This window comes from Hippopotamus amphibius, chromosome 5 (genome assembly GCF_030028045.1).
Source record: "Hippopotamus amphibius kiboko isolate mHipAmp2 chromosome 5, mHipAmp2.hap2, whole genome shotgun sequence".
Classification (NCBI taxonomy): Eukaryota; Metazoa; Chordata; class Mammalia; order Artiodactyla; family Hippopotamidae; genus Hippopotamus; species Hippopotamus amphibius.
The window spans coordinates 81,160,089-81,178,541 of record NC_080190.1 but is presented as its reverse complement, the minus strand read 5'-3'; the positions used below and the strand labels follow the sequence as shown (position 1 = coordinate 81,178,541).

General features: G+C 45.0%; 1 protein-coding gene across 5 annotated transcripts in view; it reads left to right on the top strand.

Moving 5' to 3' along the window:
- The window catches only part of SIPA1L2 (signal induced proliferation associated 1 like 2), a 214,022-nt gene that overhangs the window by 29,284 nt on the left and 166,285 nt on the right, over positions 1–18,453 (top strand). Inside the window, exon 2 of one of the 5 annotated variants that reach the window (XM_057734785.1) lies at positions 15,276–15,449. The exons of the other annotated variants lie outside the window; for them this stretch is intronic. The gene's annotated coding sequence lies outside the window, so the exon portion shown is untranslated. The remainder of the gene's footprint in view (positions 1–15,275; positions 15,450–18,453) is intronic. 5 annotated transcript variants of the gene reach the window in all.

The following is an 18,453-nucleotide window of genomic DNA, read 5'->3' as shown; positions in this document are numbered from 1 at the left end:
CTCGAGTCCCCCCCACCCTCCCCGTCCCAGTCCTCTAAGGCATCTTCCATCCACGGCCACTTTAGAATACATTAGTTGACCCCCAAAAGATGAAACGTGCAGCGTTTTCACAGTTTATTTTTCTGGGGCCAATTCTAAATGTTTCATGTGAGTGTGAAGAAGTCCAGTGACCAAAGAATTATGTTAGGGTCCTTCCTTGTTTGTGATTTGCGGCCAACCGCACTGTGCTTTGGTGGCGCGCTCGGCGGGAGTTCCTGTTAGCAGACTGTGCGGTGGTCGCTAGGTAAGGTTGGACCTCATTTCACGTACAGCAAACCCGTGGCTCAGGTTTCCCAGGGCCACGTGAATGTTGCGAGACTCTTCCTGTGAGCGCTCTTTATGTTTGGTGCTGTCTCGTGAGGGAAGATGGGTGAGAGAGAGAGAGAGAGAGAGATTGGGAGAGAGAGACGTGAACTTGGAATATAATGCGGCGTTCCGGGGTGGCCGGAAACGAGCCTGAGTAGCTATACTTCCAGACTCGCCCCTTGATGGGCTGGAATCTGGTTGGGGTTGAGGAAGGCCTTTCTTTTCTCCCCGCTTCCTCCGTGTGCAGCCACCACCCTCCCCCTCATCCCCAGCTTAAGACCTGCTGTTAACTTTTCTGTGTAGAGGTAGCACTCTGAAGGCATCCGTAGGGAATGAGAGTAATTTTGAAAACAGCAAGGGAGGTCACTCACTTCTTTCCCACCAGTAGAACTTGCAGGGGATGGCCCTTGCCAGCCCCGGTGGAAGGCGGTGTTGCTGTCTGCACTGACTTAGGCAACATTTCTGTTGCTCGTATTTCTTGATCTGTTCGTGATGAAGCTAGCATTTTTCCTTTGAAATTTTTAAAAGCGTAAAAGTCAAATTTCAAATGTCTCTCAAAGTCAGATGTTCCTTTGTTTTTTTTTTTTTGAAAGCATATTAATTGGGGGTGGAGGAAAGGTCATTGCGGCACAGACGCTAATCCTAAGGATGGAAATGTATGCGAACATAGTCCCTTCCCGGAGCCCCCCCCATTGAAACGTTACTTTAGATAGTTTGTATGAAGGTCAGGATTCTGAAAACCCCTATTGTGGGGGGAGCACAATAGAGGACTCTGCAGCGCTCAAGGCCAGTTCGGGCTGCAGAGAATGAGATTACGTGGCTTGCAGGGAGAGAGTGTCCAGGCCACCGGCCCTCTCTCCTTTGTGAGGAAGGTGACAGCTGAAAAGGGCCAGGATCCGCCCAGTGGCAGCCGTGACAGTTGAGCACAAAAAGTGGTGTGCTCCTGACCTCTGCCTGTCTTTGGTCCCTGCTCCTGCCTTGGGAGGGCGGGGGCGGGAGGGGGTTGTTTCAGGGTGAAACTTTTTTCTGGATCTTCAGCTATGCTGCTCAGGGAACCAGACTTAGACATTCTCCTCTTTGATGGTTTAGTGTTCTTAGCCAGTTGATTAGAGTAGGGCCTTCACTGCCCCAGGGCTTTGTGCTGTCTGGAAATTAAATGCAATGGGGTTAGTATTCTTTATATGAATGAAGGGAACACTGCCAGGAATGACCCTGAGACCCAGCCCGACCCCTCCTTGGATGGTCAGCCAGTGATTTCCACCCATCGGGTAGATTTATAAGAAGCGAGTGGGCAGCTGAGAGGTGGTAAGTGAGGTGATGCAGCAAAGGACAATGTAAGTGCCCAGCGGGAACCAGCTGCTCTCAGGTCAGAACCGGGGCTTTGCTACTGTTTCTTTAGTCTGATCAAGCTTGGCCGCACATTGGAATCATGGGTGGGATGCCCGGGCCCCAGCCCAGAGATGCTGATTGAATTGGATGGGCCCCGCACCGCATCAGGACCGCTGTCCTTCTGCTCTGAGCATTTCGGCTTATGACTCTTCTTCCTGACTTCTGGACTTGAAGTTTTTCAAAAGTTAAATGGTATTAGGTAATTTCAGGAGAGATTCGGACTAGATCTAAAAGGGAGCTTATTCAGTTGAGGAGACGGGGGCCCTTTAAAGTTACCGGCCTGGGAGAAACTTGGGTGAGAACATTGGAGCTACTGATGATCCTGAAACCTCAAAGGGGATGCAGTGGGCTCAGTGTCCGCGGGTTCTGTGGATACGGAGGACCAGCTGTGAGGGCCTTGAGCATCCATGGTTTGGGTATCCTTGAGCGGGGGGAGGGGGGGAGGTCCTGGAACCGGTACCCTGCGGTCTGAGGGATGACTAGTTAGAACAAGGCCGGGGAAGGGAGAATTGAACTCCGCTCCCTTTGGCGCTGGTTCTCCCACGAGGAGAATGAGGATGGAACTGTCGGGAACAACAGTTAGTTATATGCACAGTCTCTCCAGACAGAGCTATTGGGATGTGTGGCCAGGAGCACAGACTGGGGTTACGGTAGGGACCCCTGCCCTGGTCCTTGGGGTGTTGGCCGTGTCTCCCCTGATGTTTGATCTTCGATACCAGCCCCCTGGACTCAACTTCTTTGTTTTCATCGTCTTCCCTGCACTAGCTACTCATTTGATTCATTTTTACTCCTTCACTTTCGCCCCATAGCCCCCTCCGTGGGCCTTTGCCGCTTTGGGGCTCTAGCTGTGTTTCCCTTTTCTTCTCCTCTGGTTCATGTTTTATACCCACCGTTTGTGTAGTTGCGTGGAGGTTGTGGGAGGGGGTGATGGAGTGAGGTTGTTGGAAGACCAGAGGGGAGCAGGGCCTCCAGGAGTAATGGGACTGGGACCAGCCCCGAGGTTGGTGGGAGGCAGGGGCTGGAGGGTCAGAGGCCCCACCCTTGCGCAGGAGGTCAGGGCAGCAGCTGAGCGGGGCTGACGGAGGGGCTTGAGCTTGCCCATGTGGGCTGGCCCTGACCATTCACACGAGCTGGGCATGCCTGTCCAGACAGGGTCTCTGCCCTTGATGTGTCCACAGAGAAGAGACACCCTGTAGGTCAGGTGGTCCACATGTTTGCTTGCTAAAGCTCAGCTTTTCCAAAGCTCATCATTCCAACTCTGCGAATATTGCTTATTAGCAAGAGGAGGTTTTTGGGGTTTTTTTTGGGCCATACCACACGGCATGTGGGATCTTAGTTCCCAGACCAGGGATCAGACCCACGCCCTCTGCAGTGGAAGTGCAGAGTCTTAACCACTGGACCACCAGGGAAGTCCAGGAGGAGTTTTGTTTTTTTTTTTTAAATGGGAGATCTTTATTTGCCTGTTTGGCTGAGAATTTCTATCTTTTCCTTTTTATTTTGACAACTTGTTGGAAAATTCTTGCCACTCTGCTAACTTTCAAGATGCCTAGCAACGTTTTATAGATAGTTTGGAACGTTTCTCTCTGATCACTTTAGTGAAAGCATAATAAATCATTTTATGAAAAGCACCCTAGAGGCAGTACATCTTTCCTAAGAGTTATTTCAGAATTCCTTAGTTTACAGAGCTACTTTTTAAAAAAATGTAATGTAGTCTGTGAGTCACATTGGAAGAAACACCCCTGGTTAATGTGTTGCTGCATATCTGGAAAGGTGGGAGATGTTTTGTTTTTGTTTTGTTTTTTTTCCTAAACATTTTTAAACAACTTCTATATTTATTTATTTATTTATTTAATTTTAGGCTGTGTTGGGTCTTCGTTGCCGCACATGGGCTTTCTCTAGTTGTAGCGAGCAGGGAGCTACTCTTCGTTGTGGTGTGCAGGCTCCTCACTGCGGTGACTTCTCTTGTTACAGAGCATGGGTTCTAGGTGCGCCAGCTTCAGTAGTTGCAGCACGCTAATTGTGGCTTGAGGGCTTTAGAGCGCAGGCTCCGTAGTTGTGGCACACGGGCTTAGTTGCTCCTCGGCATGTGGGATCTTCCCAGCCCAGGGATCAAACCTGTGTCCCCTGCATTGGCTTCTTAACCACTGCGCCACCAGGGAAGTCCCGGGGAAGGTGGGTGATGTTTTAGCCACAGGCTGAGTGCACGCAGCCTGGCCCAGGCCACAGCAAGGACCCCGTGAACATGTCCCATCGTTAGTGCTCTCATTAAGGAGATGTGCATTTCTTGATTGTCAGACAGGAGTTTTTCCAGATAATTCAATGTAACATTTTAAAGACATCTTTGTGAGTAGAATATTTGATTTTGAACTTTTAGGAAACTATCTCCTTGTTTTTCTTAAACATGTTTTTGTGTTTGTTATAAGCCTGTGAGATGAAATGTAATAATTTATGCAGTCCTAGAGAAGACACGTCTTCAGAGTCATTTCGGAGCTGGCGTTTGAGTTTCCTAAGTCATTTGAATTTACCTGCGTAAGTTCAGCCCTAGGGTTGGGACTCTATTAAAACTAAGAATCTCTTGAGGTTAAGAATTACAAGGAACTGATTTTCATTACTTGCAACTAACTTTGCCTTCTCTTCTGTTTTTCTAGTTGTATAACAGAAAAGTCTGAAATACAGGATTTAAGGAGAGAAAGGTGTTTTCACTTCACTTCAGTTTTGTTTTGTTTTTTTGTTTTTTGTTTTCTCTGAACATATGGAAGGGATAAACTGAAGTTTGAAATAGTAGTGCTCATTTTTATTTTATGTTAGAAATTAGTCTTGTTACTAGTTTCCTAAGGTTCTTTAAGGAAAGGCTGGAAAGGTTCTGAAAAAGAACTTTTTGTTTTCTAAATTCTACAAGACTTATCAGTTGACCAAGCTTTTGGTCAACAATAAACATTCCTTTCTTTGATGACTCAGAAAGTTTTTCATAGTCTTCCGATGCCTGAGGGCCAGAAGTGTGCAGACAGCATGATAAATCACCTTTTGTTTTATTTTCACATATAAAACAGAGGCTATTTTGATTTAAGACCAGCAGTCTTCATTTATAATAGAACATGACTTTTTTTTTTCAGATGTGAACATTTTAGATGGCCACGATTTGGAAAACAAATGGCAGGTGGTCCCATTCAGTTTTACCCCTTTAGATGTGTTTACCTCTCGAGATGGAGTGAAAGTAATTGTATCTGGCAGAGAGCAGAGTCAGATTGTCTTCACTGCTAATTATTCACTGACTTCCATCTACGCAGCTTCCCATTTTAATTCAGACAGTAAGCGTCTGCAAATGTCTGTGCTAAATCTGCTCTTGCTATCAGACAGCCTCTAGGAGTGTGTGTTCGCGTCTGTGTCTAAGAACTGATAATTTTACTTCTTTTCCTTCTCTTTCTGGTGGTTTATTTTCAGTAGTATGTTAGTGGAAATAGATAATTCCGTCATCTTTCCCCCTGATTCTGGTGGCCCCTTTCCAGCACTGATTAATGGGAAGGGACTCAGTGCACTGAATTGGGAGGACGTCCCTCTAGAAGCACCCAGGGGAGTGGCCCTTCCTGGCAGGCAGGGCGTAGAGGCCTGGCTGTTACCATTTCCACTGTGTTTATTTTCTTAAAGAAGAGTCTTACTTAGCATATTCTAGTAGATTAAATTCTCACATGACTTTGGTTCCTCTGAAGTAAGGATCAGTTGGTTTTGTAGCCTGAGCCCATCCAACATTTGAGGAGAAATAACCTCCAGTCACTGACTGCCTGGAGTCAGCTTGGAGTTTTTTGGCGTGAGGGCCCTGAAGCATTGGCCTGCCTCGTGTCTATCAGGGATCATATCCTTTTGACTTTCTTAGACCCTGTCCTGTTGTGGCCTCACTAGGGAGACTAGAAAGCTGAGAGAAAGCCACACCAGTGGTTCCACTGCACTGAGAGGGCGTAAAGCCAAAAGGCACAGACACTAGACAGTCAAGCAGGGCCAGGTTAAAGGTTAAGCTTAAACCCAGCTGGAGGCGGCTGCATCCCTGCGCCCTGGTGGGGGTCAGCTGGCCTGGGAGGGCCTCTGCGGTAGGTCCCCGCGCTCCCTGCTGTCCTGTCTGGTCCAGTGGGAGCACCTGGCCTCCACCCAACCCCCACCCGACTCCCTGGTCCTCTGCACCTGGGCAGACCTCGGTAAAGGAGGAGACAGGCAGCAGAGGACCAGCTGGTCCCCGTGCTCAGGACTGATTCCAACCCTCTGTGGCCCAACGTGGAAAATTTCAATATTCTTTTTTTTCTTTTTTAAACCACCTCCCTGAAATGTAAACAGTTGAATAATTTTCCAGGTTGGTTGGGGAAGTAGAGAATCACGTGTGAAATATTTTTGTAATAGGCAGAGTTACTCATTTTTGTTTTACTAAGTCTTTCCATTCAAATACCCTTGGCTGTTTTCTCATCCTTCTCATTTGGGTTGAAACCTTCACACTGGGCTCTGGAGGGTCCAGCTGGGCCGAGAGGGAGGGCGAGCCCTCTGCCACAGCCCCCAGAAAACAACGCACTCCTCTAGGTGAACCTGATTTACCAGCTTTGCCTTTAAGTAGATCTCTGGCTTGATCAAGGGTTGGTACCTTTTGTTTGTGCCCAGCTGTATGGAGGAAACCCTTACAAAGCCAGGCCATTCCTGTTTGTGTTACTGTTTCAAATGGATGGATTTCAGTTCTCTCTTTCAGGGGTTACTTCTCACTCCAGTTTGCTTCCTCTAGTGCCTGGTCGTGAATTTACTGTTTGATACTATAACTTTGGCCTGCTGTTAGTTGGAAGAGCTTAGCCTCTTCCACTGCAGGACCATTTTTCCTTTTTTGTGGTGGTGCACGTATAGGAGGAAGGCAGAGGTGACCTTGTGTGTGACAACTTCTGCGGCCTGGGCCCGATGCTGCCCGCTCTGGGGAGCCAAGCTCCTTTTCAGGAAGTAGGTAGGGCTGGAGTCTGAGTTAGCCTCCAACATCAAGCCCGTTGTGTTTTTTCTCTGTACCTTCCTCTTTCCAGAAGAGAACGTATATGAACTCAAAATGTCCCTCTTCCTCTGGCAATTTTGTTAATGTTGATGTTTGTACTGAGTTATATTTCGTTCTTCTTCTCTTTCTCCTTCTTCACTTTTTAAACTTGGGCTTAGATTGGTTGCTTTTTCCACCCTCCAGCTGTGCACAGAAATAACCGGAGCCTTACGGAGTCTCACTGCTCTGACTGGTGACAGCCACATTTTAGAGAAATCAAGAAGAGTCATGATAGGCTTTCTTTTTCTTTTTCTTTTTTTTAAAGACTTTTATTGAGATATAATTGACATACAATAAACTGCATATATTTAATGATGGGCATTCTTAAGATAAATTTTTGAGGCTCTGAATAGCTGCCCTGATAGAATCCCTGAGATAGGGGTGGGAGAGTGTGGGAATGGGGACACGAGGACGGGGTCCTGTCCACTTTGTGGTCCCATAAGGTGCCTAGGGATCTTGTTTACAGGAGGAATGGACAGATGATGTTCTAGGCTTGCAGATGCTTCCAGGCAGGCTGGAGAGGCCTGCAGAGGAAGCCTTTGCTTGTGCAGAGGTGAACTTCCTGTTTTGCTTGGGGGTCTCAGTCCTAGCGTTGGTGAGTTTTGAGCTGCCGCAGGAGTGTCCACTTAGCTGTGCAAGTATTCTTTCAGGAATTAGAAACTCTTTTTCCTTCTCTGAGCCTCGTGCTTTCCTAAGATAATGGATTTTCTTTCTTGCTGTTCTTGTACCTCAAGCATTCCGCTTTTATGAGTGAGAGTATATAAACATTCTTATCAGTCTTGGGCTGAGTTCAGTAAAACCGATTTAGTCTAAGGTCACATAGTGAAGTTGTTGAGTTGTCAGAGAACAGAGGGAAGATCTAAGTGAAAAACAGCAAAGTCTGGAATCCCGTGGAAGATAGGTCTTTGCCCAATTAAGTGTCTGACAACTGGGTTATTTGTTAGCTTTGCCAAGGGTGTTTTTAGCATTCAGTATCTATCTCATCCTTAGGTTTCCAATTATTTTGAGTCCCTCCCAAGCAGATGCTAAAGGATACAAGAGGAATGAGACTGGAAAAAAAACAATTTCTATAGAGATCAGCCCAACTGAATCTTACGATGGTAATTAATTGGCGGAAAGTCAACAGTTCAGCAAGGAGTCTCAGCCACTCTTGGCAAAAGACAGCGCAGTGAATGTGGGTGAATTTGGGAGAATGTACAGGTATCAGTGAGCTAATTGGGTGAATCTGCATCCAGTGTTACTGTATTGTCTAGTAATAAGACTAGTCATTTTGGAAACTTATTAGAGATTAATGGAGACCCAAATGTTTAAATACTTTACCCATTTGTCTGTCCCTAAAGAGAAACCTCAATAAGTGTGTATTTGGCTAAATGATTTAAAATGGAGCTACTTTTTTGCATTATCATCTGATGACTAAGAAATGGTAGTTTACCTGCTTTCTTTATTTCTCAAATGTGTTTCTTTGTGGGAGTTGCCATCTAAAAGTTCCTTTTAAAATGTTTTAGTCCCAGAACCTTTTTATACTCTTAAAAATAATTGAGGACTCCAGAAAACTTTATGTAACTTATCTGTTGATATTTATCATATTAGAAATAAAACCCAAGAGATTTAAAAAATCATTATTAAATTAAAAAAAATAAACCTGTGTTAACATAAATACCATTTTTATGAAAAGTAACCATTTTCTAAAATGAAAGAAACCTTATTGAGAATGTTCAATAATTTTTTGCAAATATCGCTAATATCTGGCTTAGTGGAAGGCAGATGGGGTCTCATCTTGTATCTGCATTCATCCTGATATCATGCATTGTTTTGGTTTCCATGTATGAAGAAAATCCAGCCCCACACAGATAATGTAGACGCAAAGAGGGAGTGTTTTAATTTCTTTTTAGATTAACGTGGACTCTTCTTTGATACTGTGCTAAACAAGTATAGCTGGTTGAGATGTAGATTCCGAAACCCCATCTATGAACTTTTAAAACTCTCTTCCACATGTGATCTTGAATATCACGCATTGGTCATTGGGAAATCTCCCAAATGTTGATACATTTCATTTCGCAATATATAAAAAAAAAAAACTCATATCACCAAGGAGAAACGTCTTTAAATATAGGGAAGTTGTTTTCAAAAAGTCCAATTTTTTGCTTAAAATCTTGAATCTTATTTTGTCAGTGTTTTCATTGAAAACAGGCGCATTTTGTGTCTTTTATATAAAATGTCTTCCAAAGGGCCATGTCGGAATAATCCCAGTTTGTCTATCATGCTTTCAAGGGAAAGGTGATGTTTCTTGAAAAAGTGGCTCACCTGCCCCACAGCGTGGTCTCGCAGGGGCTTTTCCTGGAAACCCCAGCCGCGTGCAGTGTGGACTTTTCCTGTGCCCCCCCCCCCCCCCATTCATCACACAGAATGTTGAAAAGCAAGCACTCCAGGACCGAGCTTTGATAAAATTAATTATTTTACTTCTTCATCGAGGATAGTGAGTGAGACTCTCCTTTTATCTGTTGGTTCATTTTAAGTGCTATTGTGCGATACTAGTACGGTTTGGTGCCACTGTCTTGCTTGTGCTGAGGCGCCAACAGTGTTACATGTTGTTACTCCTGGGCCGTGGATGCAAACAGGCAGATGGTGTCCTAGGTTATTACGAAAGTAGCTTAAGCTCCGGGGTGCCAGCAGGGCCATAGTTTACGCTTTTGAGGTCCATTGCTTTAAGACATTTGGGAAAGGCGCTAAATACAGCAGCAGCTGGACCTGATTTGTCCTCATCGAGGAGTCCAGAAATGAGATTGGATCATAGATGTTGTGCTGGGTGGTGTGGGGGCAGGAGAGGCGTGCGAGTTGCTGGAGAGTGGAATTTTCACTGGGGATGTCAGCTCACGTATCCTGAACATCTAGATCAGTGCCTGGTACGTTACTCAAGAAATATAGATAGTCCTTTGAATAATTAGACTGGGAGTAATGGGTTTATAAATTCAGTGTTTTTTTTTTAAATATGTATTTATTTTATTTATTTGTTTATTCGGTTGTGCCGGGTCTTAGTTGTAGCGTGCATGCAAGATCTAGTTCCATGACCAGGTTTCGAACCCAGGCCCCCTGCATTGGCAGCACAGAGTCTTAAGCACTGCACCACCAGGGAAGTCCCCAAATTCAGTGAGTTTTTAAAAATCAAATTTATGAAAGTACATTTTTTTTTTCTTGTATTATAAAGGTAACAGAAAAGTTGAGAAATAGTAGTTGCACAGCCCCTCCTGTCCCAGGCTCTCCTGTGATACACAGTCTTCCTTGGTCCCCTGGCCTTCGTTGGTGTGTTTCCTGCTCCATGGAGGTCCCTGTCCCAGCTGTGCAGAGCCACTCCAGCAATAATAACTGCAACCTTGGTCAATTTTCTTCTTCTTCTTCTTTTTTTTTCTTCACCTTGGTCAACTTTAGCTTAAAAGGCCGACGAGTGTTCTTCCTGATGGGGGGACGCCCCAGTGTAAATTATGGGCAGTGTCACATTGCTAATGAAATTGATTCTGCTGTGTGTGTCAGTGTCATTCATTCCCGTGTTCCCAGTGTTTCTGCTTTGTCGCTGGGCGGTTAGGCAGTTTACTTTGTTTTCTATGTGTGAGGTTTCAAAAGTGTGTTCTTCTTGGGTGTTTCCAGAAGAGAGAGGTTTCCCTGCCCAGAAGAATACCCTGTCGTGTCTATCAATGCTTTCATTTGTTCTTGCTGAAAAGAAGTTTATCTTGGTGATGGTGAGGACTAATTTATACTTTTATGGGTTAGAATTACTGCCTTTGGGTGTGTGTTTGTGTATATATGCAGACATATATGTATGCCTGTATATATGTATATATAAATGAATAAAGCCATTCAGGATAGCTGGTTACTTGTGAGTTGGTGTTTTGCTCCATTTTATTTTTCTCTCAGTTTTCTGATTTTGTGTGATGACTCATGGGGAGCTCTTCCTGTGAACTGGGAACACTCGGGCTGGAGTCTTTTAGAGCCTGTTGAGGTGAGGCCCAGTTTCCTTCCCCCGCTCTTCCCATTAGGCATCTCCAGTCGTAGAGGCATCGTGAGATGATATACTTGTCTAGATAAAATTAAAATGTCTGATGAAATATTAATACATGTCTTATTGGAGTCTGCTCCTGAAGATGTAGATGAGAGAAACCTAGACATTCTGTATTACGGCTGTCTTTTTTAGTTGATTTCACTGTGATAAAGACAGGACCCACATGATTGAGAAACTATCAAAGGATGGCATGGGCAGAACTGTAGCCACTGTCCCAGCCCCATCACTGTTCTGAGCAAGCAGACAAGGTCTTGAGGAGGAACTGCATCTTGCGCATTGCTTTTATGTGGGATTTTTCTGGATTAGCTGATGAAGCCAGGCTACGTCAATATTATCTTCTTTTCCCATTGGCCTTTTGTTTTGAAATATTGTTCCACATCTATTCCCTACATAGTTTTCTTTTCGTTACTATTATCATTCTTACAGATTAGAGGTACCTTTTCCAGTCTCGCTCACCGCGTTTTTCTTACTCTGAGCCTGTGAAATGTTGCATTCAGTTCCGCAGGCCTGTGTGGAGTGTGTGAAAGTCAATAGCCGTATTATTACCGAGCCCCCCACCTCTTTGCTTTCTGCCATTTCTGCAAGCCCTGTGATCTGCATGGTCATACCAGTGTCCTCTCCTCTCTGCTTTTTTCCCTCCATAGGTTATTTTTTTTAAATAAATTTATTTATTTATTTATTTTATTGCTTTCTTTTTAGTTGCAGTGAGTAGGGGCTACTCTTCACTGTGGTGCACAGGCTCTCCATTGCCGTGGTTTCTCTTGTTGCAGAGCACGGGCTCTAGGCGCGTGGACTTCAGTAGTTGCAGCACTTGGGCTCAGTAGTTGTGGCTCACGGGCTCTAAAGCGCAGGCTCAATAGTTGTGGCGCACGGGCTTAGTTGCTCCGCAGCATGTGGGATCTTCCTGCAGCAGGGATCAAACCCCTGTCCCTTGCATTGGCAGGCAGATTCTCAACCACTGCACCACCTAGGAAGCCCCCCTCCATAGGTTATTAAGATGAAGGGAACCTTGTTATGGAGAATGAGTCTCCCAGGATGGATTTTCTTCCTTTGTTCTTTTTGTGTTGTCTCATTGTTATACTTATTTACTCTTTTATTTGTGCATAGGGCCTCAGGTGTCAAACTGTTGGCTCCTTTGGAGTTGGAAGACGTTTTGGAGGTGAGAGAAATAGTAAGGAACAGAGAGGAGGAGAAAAATATTAGAAAAATGTTAGAGAAAAATATTATTCCCCTTGGATCAGTTTCCATTTATGCAAAATTCTCAACCTTTGGCTTGTCTACCGCCCCACCACCTCACCACCTCCACCCCTTTCCCCTGCCCCACTTTACTTAGAAACTGTATCTCTTCATCTGTGCTTGTATAGTAAGGCCTCTTTTGTTCTGTAGAGATGTGATGACCACTTCCATAGATAAGTGTGTAAAACACCTTCTTTTATTGGGGAAAGTAAAGAGACTTAGCTAGAAAATAAGCAGCCTCTCGAAAAGCATACTTTGCTGACTGTCATCTAAAGGTCTGAGATATTGGACTGAGACAACAGAGTTTTGTTTTCTTGAATACAGGGGATAACCTAAATGGATGAGTAAAGAGTATTCCCTTTTATTACATTTCAAATGGTTTCATTGTATTTTTTCTCCAAATTGTGTATCAGTTACAGGAGTTAGCTTTGTGTTTTCTGTTTTCTTATATATAAAGAGCTACATCTGGATTGAGTAGATACCTAATTGTTTAAAATCTGAACAATTTGAAGTAATGGGGCTTCAAGGAAATAATCCTTACCACTTAGTAAATATTTGATATGTGCTAGCTGTAATACTTTCCTTTTCCTCCCAAACATAACAACATGGTTATTATGTAACTTTGCATTGTCTGATTTATTTCTTCTGTTCTAGATGTGGCCAAGCCTATAAGAAACAAATCTATACCAATTTATTTTCCCTCCCTCATTTTCCTTCTGTCTGGTTTGCCCAACTCATCGTAGATTTCCATCTTGCATATTGTGTTAGTAATAATGTATATATGTTTCAAGAAATTAATCTGATAATGGGCTCTAGCCCTTTCAGTGTAGGAAAACAGACAGCACTACTAGCAAAGTTATCATTTGGGCAAAAGTTACCTTTTATGGACACCAGTAGTCCTTTGTTTGAATTTTGACTTTTATTTATTCATTTACTTTTTGGCCACGCCACATGGCTTGCAGGCTCTTAGTTCCTTGACCAGGGATTGAACCTGTGCCCTTGGCAGTGAGCGTGAGGAGTCCTAACCACTGGACCGCCAGGGGATTCCCATAGACTTTCTTAGCTTATTATGATTGCTAATGGTACTTGTTTTCAAAATAGAGAACGTTCTTGAATTTCACAAATTTGTTTTATTCCTTCCTTTCTTCGTTGATTTAATAACTACTGTTGCATAATAGAGGATCCCTCCGTTTTAAAATGACACCATAACATCATTACGTTAGAACTGTGTTCTAATGTAGAGAGTGTACGGAACCACAGGCCTGGGCATGGTGCTCCCAAGGTTGGATCAATGTTCAACTCTTAACATAATGAATGTAATTAAATAGCAGCACTGTTTACGATAGCCAAGACATGGAAACAACCTAAATATCCATCAACAGATGAGTGGATAAAGAAGATGTGGCACATATATACGATGAATATTTCTCAGCCATAAAAAAGATCATACTCAATGAAGTCAGTTAGACAGAGAAACACAAATACCATGTAATATCACTTACATGTGGAATCTAAAATGTGACAGAAATGAACGTATCTATGAAATAGAAACAGACTCACAGACACAGAGAACGGGTTTGTGGTTGCCAAGGGGGAGGGGGCTGGGGGATGATGGATGGATTGGGAGTTTGAGGTTAGCAGATGCAAACTATTACATAGAAGGGATGGACAACAAGCTCCTACTGTGTAGCACAGGGACCTATATTCGATATCCTGTGATAAACCATAGTGGAAAAGAATACAGAAAGGTGTATGTATATATATGTATAACTGAATCACTGTGCTGTACAGCAGAAATTAACATTGTAAATCAACTACACTTCAATTAAATAAATTTAAAAAAATAGCAAACATAAACCACCACATTAAGGAATGGCATTTTCTTATTTGTAATGTCTTGCTTGTCTACATGAAGATGACAAAGCAAACTAGTCATTGATGGAGGAAGAACCTGTGTGAGTTGTGCACGCCAAGTTCAATGTCCTTTTTTTTTTTTTTCACCTGAATAGGTATGCTTGTGGCGATGCACATGAATTCATCTGGTAAAATTGTTCCTGGTTCCCACATTAAAGTTATATCATTATTAATTATGTTTTACACACTGGGTAGAGGAGAGGGGTGTTCACCAAACAATGTCAGGACTTTTCGCTGGTCTACCCTCTCCCTAAACAATCTGAAAAACCACTCTCTGCGTGTGTGAGCAAGGGCGGCAGGACAGGGACCTAGAAGGATGGCTGGAGAGATTGCCCGCGGCTTGGTTGCCTTGGCTGAGAGTTTGGACCTTGTGGTGTCTTGTGGAGCAAGTCAAGCTTTCCCGCTTTAATTAGCAGGGGTGTATTGGTTCCCAAGAGCCTTCCTTATTTATCTTATTTGTGGGAAATCCTGAAAGCCCAGAGTATTTCCTCCACCACATCAAGGCCATCCCAATGGTCATGGTAATTTAGTTACTTCTTCTTCAAAGTTCAGAGAAAAATTAATGTAATAAATTTATGGGAAGGGATACAGAGCTTGAATGAATTGTACCATCATCGTCAGCAAATGTAGGCTTGCCTGCTTGTGATTATTTGTTTCACCAACTAGTCATTGATTACCTAGGATGCCTAAGGCTTCTGCTCATTAAAAAGTCACAGTTGAATTATTTGTATAGAAATCACATGAGACGGACTGAAAAACGTTAGCTCAAGAGCAAGAGCGGAAGGTACGAGTAATGGTGTTTGGGAGGTGTAGAGAGGGAGACACTGTCTAGAAGTTTTTCTTGAAGACTTTTCCCCCCAGAAATGTCTTAGAAAGCTTTGTGACAGTGAAGGCTTCTGGGTAATTTGGGTGATGGGAACATTTTGATAAAAGGGACAGAACCAGGAGACCTTGGTTGGCGGCAGGGGTGGGGGTGGGGCAGCGCATATTTATTTGGGAAAGGTCATTTACTGCTTGTTATGACCGTCAGGTCAGAGGTGCTTGGTCCAACCTTATGGACTTATTTGAAAGGCTCTTTTGAGATTGAAATTATGCACCGTGCTCTTTCGAATAGGTGTATTCATCTGGGCTGCTGGCTGTGAGCAACAGAAACCCAGCTTAAACCGTCTTAGGCAGAAAAGAAAGGTCCAGTAACTGGGATGTCTGGGAGTAGCGTGCTTTAAACACTGTTGGATTCATTGGCCTGGAGACCCTTTCTGTCGTGTATCTTGACTCCTCGTCTCTGCTCAGCTGAGTTCTTCAGCCCTTCCCGTGGGATCAGCAGGAGGGCAGCCAGCAGCCCACATCCTCCCGGCTTGGCATCCTCAGTGGAGACAGACTTCCATCTCCCAAGATCCCTGCGTTATCCCAGGAAAGATGTGGACAGCTCGCTTTTTGCTTGTGCACCCGGATCTAGCCACTGAGGTGAGGAGGCGTATGCCCTGAGTCCCCCAGGGAGAGGGGGTTCAGCCCGGAGCCAGAAGAGGGGGTGCTGGACAGACAGCCCCTGCGGGTCCACGGCTCAGGCAGCAGAAGAGGGCACGTGAGGGATGACAGGGCTGTTACCCAGGTAGGGAGCAGGGGTGGACAGGGAGGTTTGTGGGAAGGACCTGAACTCTTTTTTGTACGTTGCGTTAGCGGTACTGGCGGGTCATTCCTATGGCAGCTGGCTGATGGGGGCACAGAGAGGTGCGTAAGGCTGGCTTTGTCCTCACACAAGCTATTGATGGTAGAGGTAGGCATGGAATAGGCCAGCCCACTGAGGAGGAGCAGGTATTAGGCCGAATCACATGCTGCTTTTTCAGGTCAGTGATGCAGCGTGCTGGTGATTTCCCACAGCTCATTCGGTCCTGTGGGAATTTGTGGAAGCATCCAGTGTTCCCTCTGTAGGCACACACACACGTGCCTGTTCTTATTCTCAGCGGCTCTCAGGTCTCCGTCGATGGCTTTTTCCTTTCCTCTTCCTTTCCTTTCCTTCACCTGCCTTTTCCCTTCTTTCCCCCTCCCGCTACCCCTCTCTTCTTTCTTCTCTTTTTGGAAAGTATTCTTCGGGTGCTTTTAAAGTACAAAGCACGGTGCTTACTACTGGCTCTGCAGTCATGAGCCAGACCTGGTCCCTGCCCTCCTGGAGTCTAGCGTCTAGACACAGAAGCAGAGTGTTTAGAGCCTGATGGAATTCTCTGTGAGGAGTGGCGTTCTAGGGCTGATGGAATTCTCTGTGAGGAGTGGTGTTCTAGGGCTGATGGAATTCCCTGTGAGGAGTGGTGGTGCAGGGCTTATGGAATTCTCTGTGAGGAGTGGCGTTCTAGGGCTGATGGAATTCCCTGTGAGGAGTGGTGGTGCAGGGCTGATGGAATTCTCTGTGAGGAGTGGTGGTGCAGGGCTTATGGAATTCTCTGTGAGGAGTGGCGTTCTAGGGCTGACGGAATTCTCTGTGAGGAGTGGTGGTGCAGGGCTGATGGAATTCTCTGTGAGGAGTGGTGTTCTAGGGCTGACGGAATTCTCTGTGAGGAGTGGTGGTGCAGGGCTGATGGAATTCCCTGTGAGGAGTGGTGGTGCAGGGCTGACGGAATTCTCTGTGAGGTGTGGGGAGGCATCCAATCCTAGATTCTTCGTGACTGCTCCTTGGGCTGGGATGGGGGAGGGAAGGCCTGCCTGAAAGTTGGATAGGTATGTACCTTCCTGACAAAATTGAGGGGTGAGGGGACAGAGCTCCCCCCGACTCTCCACACCTTTGCTGTATTCCAGTTGCTCCAGTGTTACATGCTCTACCCTTTTCTTCCCCGTTTCTCTCCTCCCAGGTAAAATTTGGCCTCCTCCTTGGTCCCTTCCCAGTACCTGCTAGAGATGTCTTCCATGATATTCGACTGACCCTTGGTCCCCGTTTTCTGTGAAGAGGTTGGCTCCCTCCATCAGGCAGAAAGCTTCAGGTGGCAGCAGCTCCTACAGGAACAGCATTTAGGAAAGGGTTCAAGTACCGGGGATGCTAAGTAAAGATTATTAAATGTAGTAACTTCAAAGAGGCTCTTTTTCCAGTTTCCTCCTCACTTCTTACCTCTACTCAACTTAAAAAACCCACCAGAGTAAATATATAGTTTAATATTATTCAGCCCTAAAAAAGTAGGGCATCCTGTCATGTGTGACAACATGGATGGACCTGGGGCATGTTATGCTTAGTGAAATAAGCCAGACACAGGAGGACAAGTACTGTGTGTTTGATTCCACTTAAAATAATCAAGCTCAGAGGAACAGAGTGGGATGGTGGTTGCCAGGGGCTGGGCAGGTGGGGAACTGGGGGCTTACTGTCCAATGGGTGTAAAGATTCAGTCACATAGGAGGAATAAGTTCTACAGTCTGCTATATAGTGTTGTGCCTGTAGTTCACAGTATTGTGTCGTGTACTTAAACATTTGTTGAGAGGGTAGATCTCATGTTAAGTGTTCTTAGCACAATTAAAAAGAAAAAAAATATATATATATATAAAAATATATATATAATAGCCACCAAAGGGATAAAAAACGATACCTGAGTGACAGCAGTGCTCTGTGTTGGGCCAAACTGAAATCACAGCGGGAAATGTCTCCAGTGAAAGGCAGTCCCACCCATGTTAAGAGTCTCATGTTGCTGACCTGATGCACAGAGAAAACAGACCCTTCCAAGTGGGCAGACTTCAAGGTTTGTAACATATTTAAAGTTGAGCTGACATCTTGTCCACGATTTAGACATCGGCATAGAAGTAGCCTTCAGATAGATTGGACACTGCTTTTAGAGACCACTGGGGTTCTGTGTGTGGTGTGAATGTGTGTGTGTGTGTGTCTACGTACAACTCTTTGAGGCAGTCAAGCCTGGTTACTGGCGCTGGGAAGTGGTCACTGGTGTTGAACATTGGGCGTTGACTGGGGAGCTGGTTTTCAGAATGCATTTCCTGGAGCAAATGGCATAATCTGACATTCATCTACAGAAGCCCCCATGATTCAGAAATTCTCTCCGGGTGCAGTTGGCTGCTTGAATCTGGCCCTGGGTGCGTATCTGTGTGGACTGTGCTTCTGGAGTGGGTGAGGTCTGGGTTCGGGTTCCCGGCCTAAGGCTGATGGGGAGGTGTGACCGCGGCTCATGGGTTTGGGGGAGGCATGCCTGCTGGCCCACTGGCCCGGATGCGGGGAGAGGTGGTACCTCTTGTGCACGCCACCAGAGGTCACAGGTGCACGGACAGAAATCAGTGCTGTTGACTGTGCCCCTCAAAGACATCTTATCATTTTGAAAGGAGTTTTTATTTTTAAGATAAAAAATGAGATGAAAACGTGGCCTTTCTTGCTTGCCCTAAGTACTAGCAGGCCTGTCCTAACAGTCAATGGAGAAACGGTGATGTTTGAGCTGGAGGGAATATTTGTATTCTTCTCAGTGGAAAGAAAATATTTGCCTTCACTTTC